The sequence below is a fragment of the Asparagus officinalis genome, chromosome 10, assembly GCF_001876935.1.
Source record: "Asparagus officinalis chromosome 10, Aspof.V1, whole genome shotgun sequence".
Lineage (NCBI taxonomy): Eukaryota > Viridiplantae > Streptophyta > Magnoliopsida > Asparagales > Asparagaceae > Asparagus > Asparagus officinalis.
The window spans coordinates 38,507,595-38,516,853 of NC_033803.1; the positions used below are offsets into that span (position 1 = coordinate 38,507,595).

Here is a 9,259-nt window from a genome sequence, read left to right on the forward strand (position 1 = left end):
AGTATATGGGCAATCTCAAAAGTAATAATACAGTATTTTGTTGCTTTTATGTTCTTTTTTCCTTTTGTTTCGGCATCGCATTCTGATATTATGTGTCTTTTTTTACTTAGGCTCCCCTTCTTATTGGATGTGATGTACGAAATATGACCAAGGAGACTGTGGAAATACTCACCAACAAAGAGGTTATCGCTGTTAACCAAGGTGTGAATCTTCTTGACCTCTCTCTTAACAAACTCAATCAAAAATATACTTTAAATTTGATAATAATGAGGTTTGATCTATTGGAGCCTGGCCTGCTTTGAAACCATATCAAGAACCATTTTGTCGACATGTTCAAACTATTGGGTTAAGGACATGTATGTCAAGCTAACATTAATCGTTGACACTTCCATTAGAGGATTAATTCTTAGCACTTGTGATTGGTGGGGGTGGGGGTGGGGGTGGGGGTGGGTTTGAAAATCTAGTCTAATATTTTCCTGGAAAAACCACATAATGAACTGCTACTTTGTGGACTCGAGCTGATAAAATCAGATTGAAGGAATTGAGAGTTCTCTTTTGGATTCAATAAAAGGCCTTTAAGTTTCTTTTAATTATCTAGCCAAACTCTTGTGCTTTGTTTGAGAGTTAACTAAGGGAAGGGACAGAATGCTAAATAATAGAAAGGAAAGGTAGGGAATGGAAGTGAAAAAATGTTGTTTGGGAGTTTAGTTAGAGAAACGAAAGTAAGTTTGTTTTACATTGTTTGGGAGTTCTAATAAAGAGAATGGAAGTAAAGGGAATATAGTCAAAGTTACATAAATAACATTATATATTATTAAGATATTTGGTTAACTAGTAAATGAAAAAAAAGATATAGCTATTATTATTATTGATATTATTATTATTGTAGGCGTTTTAAAAATGCCTATAGGTGTCCGCACACAGTTTGAGATGGAGAGAAGATAACGAACGCCGTTATCCGAGTCTAGGAGGATTATCTGACGCCGACAAGTGCATGAACCGGAATGGCGAACCAACTGTGCCTCGTACGCTCACCGGCCATCTCAAATTGGCCGTCACACCTGTCGGTCAGCCCGCGCGCGTCAGTCAGCTCGCGCACGTCAGTCAGCCATAAGTGGCCAGACGCACTCGTCAGTCAGCTCACACGCATCGGTCAGATCCAAAGTGCCCGACACGCTTGTCGATCAGATTCAAAGTGATCGTCACGCTTGTCGGTCAGATCCAAAGTGCCCGATGCGCTTATCGGTCAGATCCAAAGTACCTGACGCGTATGTCGGTCAGTTCCAAGTTTCGTAAAGAAGCTAACGAGCGCATGAAGCAAGTTAACGACGCGTGCAAGTTAACAAGACGATTAAATACGTAAAACGGTAGAAAATACAAGTCCCGAAAAATCACAAAGTGCCAAAAAAAAAAAAGAAGTTCAGCTAAGGCGGCTGACCCGCGCCAGCGCGGGACGGCCTGGCGGGCGCGGGTCGCGTTGGTCGACCCGCGCCGATCGTCCCCACCCGCCCAGGCGCGGTTCGGAGGCTGGCGACCCGCGCCCAGCACGGGGTCGGCTGCGGGTCAGCACGACTTGTTTCATGCATCAACTGCCCGAAAACGCGTTTTTTGATATTTTCTCGGGATTTGTTCGTTCCAGAGCTTCCCAACTAATTGGATATCATCCATAAATGTGGTTAGGTCATTGTCAACTGAAGGTAAGGTCAAATCACATATTCTTATCCAAAAACCTCCCAACCGAAGCCTATAAATACAGGCCTAGGGGCTCATTTCACAGAGACGATTTATTATCAAGAGGAAAAGGTGCTACCGAGTTGAAGAGCAAGGGAGCACGAATTTTAGAGGAGGCTAACTGATCTCGACGAAGTTCTTCAGCATAAAGAGGGAGAGTTTGAGAGATCTAAAGCCCCGTCCGTCCGTTCCTCGAGATTAGGTTTGGTCTTAATCTCGAGAAGAGCTACTGATTTTGCTTGGTCGATTTCAGAGCTTCAAGTGAATACTTTCTTGGTGAAGTAGGAGTTCTGTCAATTTTCTATCAACCGGCTCTGATCGGCGGCGGTCTACGGATATTAACGTCCCCGGCATAGGTAAAGATCCCACGCAAAATAGAGATTAATAAATAGGATCTGTGTGTAGTTTGACAAGAGTTGTAATCTTTCATTTTCATTATAAAAGAGATCTTATAAAAAGATAAATTTTTTATTCATTTGAGTTTATTGTAACGATTAAAGTTGTAATAGATTCAAGGCAATGAAAACATCAACTTTTGATCCAAACAATTATAACTATTATTATTATTGTTGTTGTTGTTATTATTATTATTTTTATTAACTAGTGAATTTTCTTTTGCTAGAGCTTGTCAAAATAACATGAGTTAACATAAAATAATTTAAAAACCATAATATAGAGTCATCACTTTTCCAATATATAATGTTTACAAATATCAAACACTCCATACATGTTCTAACAAAAGCCGACCACTAGTTTTCAACCACGTTTTTGCATAACACCCAAAAGTTAACAAGGATAAGTATGTAATTGCCATACATAAGCAAAAATCAAAGATAAGTTTGTGATCATCAACACGTAACCAAACAACATTCAACAAAAGTTAAGACAACTAAGAAAATAGGAACATAAACCATACTCTAGATGTGTAGGTGGAAGCTACAAAAGGGCTGGTGGTGGCATAGATGCCCGTTGCATCATTTTCATAAGAATGCTCTTGCACCTTTCTAATGGACACCCAAGTAAACTTCTCAAATTCTCCGGAGAATTAAGTAGGAATAGATATGCATCTTCAATTTGTTCATTCCCGATCCCCATCTTGGTACTTCGATTCCAAGCAAAACCACTACCGGCATTCTTAAACAAATCATAGCAAGCTGTCCATTTTAATTTTATATACTTCATATGGTTTTTCACCTTTTCCTTATCAAATGGTTTCCTGGGAAAATGATCTTTCATTTCAGCCACAATGTTATTCATCCCTATTTGTGTGTATACACTACTAACTTGATTCCTGATTACATCTTGATGTATATAAGCTTCAATTAACTTCTCATACATAGAGGAATTTCATATCAAAGATACATGATTCTTCTCCCGAGAAAGAATTAGCTTCAACATTTTTCATTTTTGACATTCCTAATTACAGAATAATATTAGCAAACATATTTGTAAACGTAATAAAATACATCATCCTCCACAGAATACCCAAAGGACCACAATAAATAATATAATCAAAATATTCAAAATAATTCATTAGTCTTATAATCTTCAAGTACAACATAAAACACAAATAGAGAATATTAGTCTTACAATCAAATAGATATTACAATGCAAAAAAAAAAAAACCCACAAATTTGATAGAAATAATCATGCATTATAATCACCCCACATAGAAGTTGCAATACACTCTCTTAGCGACTCCTCTCTACGGCCATCTTCATCATCATCTATATAATCTTCATCCGATGAGTTTTCATTAATTATGTTCATCTTCTACTTCTTGAAAATCATCATTTGGATTGGTACCCCTTAAATAATTGTGCAAAATGCAACAAGCTATAATGATTTAGTTTTGTATTTTAACACCATAATTTGGTTCAGTTGAGCTTGCAATAATGGAAAACCTTTTCTTTAATACACCAAAAGCTCTTTCAATGACATTGTGAAGTGAAGCATGTCTTAAGTTAAATAGCTCATGTGAAGTCCTTGGTGGATTTCTTGAGTACTCATTCAAATGGTAGCGTTCCCTTCTATATGGTAGAATTAGTCCACTTCTTAACATGAATCCTCCATCAACGAAGTAATATTTTCCTATAAAAAATTTCATTGTCATTAGTAGCTTATTATAAATACATGCATTTAGCTTAGTGTATAAATTATAATTACCTTGAGGGATTTTAAGTGGAAATCGTCATTGTAAAGCATTTTTCAACATTCTAGAGTCAGATACAGTTTTGTCCGATCCAGGTAAAACGTAAGTGAATTTCAAGTCAAAGGTGTAGGCAGCTAATACATTTTATGTCAGGTGATCATTCCTACCAGGATGCTTAGGAGCGTGAGAAAACTTTACACAGATGTGAGCTCCATCAATTGCTCCTACACAAACCTGACATTTTAGGAATTAATTAATATCAAAAATTTATTAGTCTAGACAAATATAAGAAATTGTGAAATTTATCATTACTTTGAAATAGGGATCAAACTTTGAATTGTTATGTATCTCGGGTAGAATTTTTGATCCATCTGCTTGTACTAAAAACATCTCTTTCCATTCTATAACAACCCTCCAAACGTTATGAAAATGACAACTAACAATCTCTAGATCGACCTAATATTTTACTGAACTCTCAAGTTGTTACATTATGTCCCAACATATATAAATATTTGGCTACTTGTTCTTCAATAGTAACTCTTTGAGTTCCTCTTAAGTCCGTCGTCCCTCTCTAATATTCTGCATAATCGATGAAAAGATGGTGGATTCATTCAAATCATTTCTCGACACACAACTCTTTGTGATATTATTTCTCGCATCATGTCCCTTACTTCTCTAGGCTTTTGGGGTTCACAACTTAAACTCCTATTTTGTCTTTGATGTAAAAACCAATATGCAATTACACAAATAAGGTATCCGATTGCACAGTTAATTACATGCATGTTAAAATCTTATGCATGCATCATCCATTATCTATGTGAAGAGTTGAAAAGAATACAATTAAATTAAGAAATTAAAAACAAATGTTTGAATTGATTAATGGAAAAAAAATTAAGCAATAATAACAAAAATTTAAACCTATCCTATAATTATTTAAAAATAAATGATTAAGCTTATTAATTTACAATATAATTTAGATTATTAATTGATTAAAATCTAAAATGTAATCCCTAATTAAGACCTAATAATTAGAGTTGTAAGGAAGCATGTTATTTTCTAATGATGTAGCATATTAATCATAATTTCAACCTAATAACCAAAGAAATCAGATTTAATTATTCAATTATTCAACTAGAAGTAATAATAAAAAAATCCAGATTTAATTAATCAAAAAAATTTCAGATTTATTGTTTGATATTTTTACCAACTAATTAATTTATAGAATTTCAGATTTAAAATAAATTTCAGATTTAATACTATTTGATATTTTTACAAACTAATTAATTTATAGAATATCATATTTAATAAAAAATTTAGATTTAATATTATTTGATATTTTTACAAATGAATTAATTTATAGAATTTCAGATTTAATAAAAAATTCAGTTTAGAATTTCTAATGTGATTATAGATTACAAAACTATGAAATATGTAGAATAATTATTTCTTGAGAAAAATTAGATCAAGGTCTTGTAGAAATAAATATAAATGTAGAGAAATACATCAATGACAAGGGAAAACATAACATATGCTAATGAATCTATTTATTAGAGTGACATTGGAGATAATAAATTATGCAAATGCGAAAATAATTAGCAAAAAACGTTATTAACTGAAAAATGATCAAACCTGAGGTCATGGGCGGTGCTGGAGGAGTTGATGGAGTCCACGACGTGGCATTAGAGGGGAAGACGGTTGGAGAGCAGAGAAGTCGGAGAAAAAAGAGAGGCGGAGGGAGGGGGTAGAGAGAGTGTGTGGCGGAGAACAAAGACGGAGAGAGGTGCAGAAGAAAATTATGGATTTGAGGCCAAATCTGAAGCGTTGATTCCATTGGATGAGAATGCATCTTAGCCATAGATTTTAGTGTGATAAGGGTATAGTTGTCTTATCACATTGTAAAATTTTACAGTAATTTCTATTACTTCCTCTACCGCCCAAATTAGAGGGGAGAAAAATGGGTGCAAACTTAACCTTCCATTCCATCATCTAACCCCTCAAAAAACCTCCCAAATGAGGTGAAAACAAAATTTCGCTTTTAACTTCCATCCATTCACCTCCATCCAAACACACTGTTGGAATATTGAACTTTTCATTCCACTATTTAATCATAGCATGACTACTAATTAAAATACAGTCACAAATTTTCCACTGAATCATTGAATGACCATTCATCTTAGATTTAGTTACCACCATACATATTAATACAATTTCTGAACAAAACCTCATGACCTTTTGTGTTACTTCCTGCTGTGCCTGTGAGATGGTGAACAGATCCGCTGGGTGTTCAGGCAAAGAAAGTTCGAATGGAAGGAGACCTTGAGGTAACTCATTTCCCTAATGGTTAATTGCGCATAGACCCACTGCAGTATAACTGTTTTGAACTTATATCCCCATAGCTCCATTGTTGCAGAGAGACCCACTGGGCAAATTTAGTATCTGACGGTAAAAGAGTAAAAAAAAAGTTAACTAAGGGGGTCTATCTGCAAAAATGTAATTACAGAGCTAGTAAGTTTAAGGCAGCGGTGGGCTCCCCCCGGCTAGTAGAATGTGCTAGCCCTGGTTCCCTCGTTACTCAAAAAAAAAAAAAAAAAAAAAAAATTAAAAAAGCGGTATAAAGGTGATCTATATGTGCAAATAACCCTTTCTTCAACTCTCTTAATTACTAGCTTATTGTACGAGATTCTTGGTATCATTGCAAAATCCAAAATGTAGCAAGCGAAGCCAAAAAAGGTGTCAAACCCTTTTCTCTAATAAAGGAAACCACTGATATATATAGCTGCTACAGATATGGGCTGGACCTCTATCTGGATATCGAACTGCTGTTGTCTTACTGAATCGGGCAAAAATGGGTGAGCCAACAACCATTATAGCTAACTGGGATGATTTAGCAATCCCACCGAATATGCTTATGGAGGCAAGGGATCTCTGGAAGGTACTCCATAACTTTTTTTTATTTTTGTTTCACAACTGAAGCCATTAATTTATCTTTTGCTTTCTTGTTTTAAACCCACATTTGATAAATTGTATTGAAAAAGGGTAAAAGATCCTGAAAGGTAAACTTTTATCATTTAGATGTATAGGTCTTGAAGCATCCTCCTTAAAATTTAACCTTCTTTTGGAAAATGTATCATGATGGACTTTCTATGAGCATATTGAGAATCTCATTGCGTTTTTTATGTTGTGTAATAATTTCTTTTGGAAGAAAACCTGAACTAGCACTTGACTCAGTTTTTTGCCTTGTTAGGTTGTGATAGTAGTTCAATTGAAAATTCGTTGTCAACATTGTGTAGTACTCAGTAAAACAAACAATTAATAAAAACTTTAAGTGAAACGGTCACATATTGAAGAAATATCATATTAGCTGTACATAGTATTGCAATATAGCACTTTAATGTTTTGGGTTTCTTCTTTATCTGCAGCATGAAACACTGAAGGAGCCAATTCAGGACAAACTAAATGTCAATGTCGGGCCTCACTCGTGTAGGATGTTTATCTTAACACCTATTCTACCAGTTGCTTGATCAATAATATTTAACTCCCCTTTGGAGATTATTATCGCAATTGCTTCTGTTTCTCAATATATATTGTCGCAATTGGTTGGCGGTAAATGTTGTGATTTTGACGAGTACTTGTTGATTTAATTTGAAAGTAAACGTGGACAAGTCGTCTGCATGAGTTGCCTAGGTAAGGTGGTTTTTGTGCTGTTAAACTGATACCTACATGGTGTATATCCAATAAATTCCTGGTTCTGGACTGCTACTTCCTTTTCCTGTTAAGATACTTTGTAATTTTTATCTCGTGTGGTGATGGTCATATGAAAGGAGAGAACGCATTACTTGAATTAAAGAGCTTGAATCAGCAAATAATTGAGCACAAATTCTGTATTCCAATTATTGATCATCGTTTAATTAGGAGTGGTGTTTGGAGGTCTAAGAAGTTTGAGTTTCTCTTTTTCAGGTGAGTTTGAATTTCTCCTCCATGTATATATTTTTAGGCTACGATGAAGCTTAGGAAATCTCATGAAAAATAGAGTATGTTTGGCAAATGGTCAAAGTGAATGTGTCTTATTTTTACGTATAATCTATCAAAAAATAAGTTAGGATAAATAAGCTAAGCCATGATGTTTGACCAAGTAAAAGTCAATTATACTCCTTATGATTTCACAACATCCAAAACCTCATTTAATAACCCACCTCATTTAATAACCCACCGTCAACTTTTTGTTCTTTTTGGTCTCTTTTACAAGGAAGATGGATTATAATTCATTCAATTGCTAGACGCTCTACTATTGAAAATGGATTATAATCCACTAAATTTACAAAACATTATAGGTTATAATCCGAGTGGATTATATCAAAATTTCCCAAACATGATCTAAGACACATGTTTCATCATCGTGGATAATTGTAGGCGACCATGCCAAATTATATGTATGTCTGTGACTGCTACTTCCTTTCAGTTTTCTGACATTAATTATGGTTTCATGAGTATATTAGACCTAGTCTTGTAGACAAAAATACGTCAGAATACGAAAGTCTCACAAGTTACTCACAAATTTCGGAAGTATTATGTTGCTAAGATGAGTAATTGAGGAGTTTGTGATGGAAAGGGCTTAGCTGATATCTCAAGGGACTATGATCATTAGAGGGGAGATGTTTTAAATGAGACTTCTTTTTTTAAAAGTGTACACAGGTTTGTTCTTATAATTAATCTCTCCATTAATGTAGTTTTGGAAGACTGAAAGTTAATTAAAAGTGTGATGTTTACTTCTTTTTTTCCCTGTGTTCCAGGAAGTGCATTCATGGAATCATGCAAATGAAAAATGCCTTTGTTTGTAAAAGCGACTTATCAATGAAAGTTTCACAAAGAAAACAAGAATTAAAAGTAATATATCTCAACAAAGTGGGATATACACTATTCCTCTCATCATTTCTAGAACTGAATTGTCAAGGGAACCTAACAAGCTATTACAAATCACAACAAGACAAACTATTTATACGTGGTACGACAAGTTGCCTACGTCCACGGGGCAAGGAGGGGGGAGATCTACTATTAGAGAGAAAGAGAATACAAATAGGGTTTACAATCATACAAAGTCTCACAAATAAAACCCTCAAATAAGATCTCAATTTCTCTCTCAAAAGTATGCTCAAAACCGTCTGTCTTTCTCTCAGCCAACTTTTCTCTCAGCCGACTTTTCTCTCTGCGATTTCCCCCCCTGCGATTCCCCCCGCACTGAACTCTAGGAGAAGAGTGGCTATTTATAACCTAGATGTGGTAAAAAATTCCGAAACTTGGGCCTCACAAAAAGATCCGCTAAACTCATGGAGAGGTGACTTACTGCCATCCCACTAACTCCTCACACGCCCGCTAAAC

At 35.1% G+C, this 9,259-nt stretch overlaps 1 long non-coding RNA gene and 1 pseudogene across 2 annotated transcripts; one reads left to right on the forward strand and one right to left on the reverse strand.

Moving 5' to 3' along the window:
* The window catches only part of LOC109825242, a 9,726-nt pseudogene extending 2,080 nt beyond the window's left edge, over positions 1 to 7,646 (forward strand).
* Positions 3,231 to 6,146, reverse strand: LOC109825243. Of its 2 annotated transcripts, XR_002242941.1 has the most exons (3): positions 5,513 to 6,146; positions 3,898 to 4,117; positions 3,231 to 3,822 (listed from the first exon to the last, which is right to left on the reverse strand). It is a non-coding gene; the product is annotated as an uncharacterized LOC109825243 (long non-coding RNA). The 2 variants fall into 2 exon arrangements; XR_002242940.1 differs by lacking the exon at positions 3,898 to 4,117.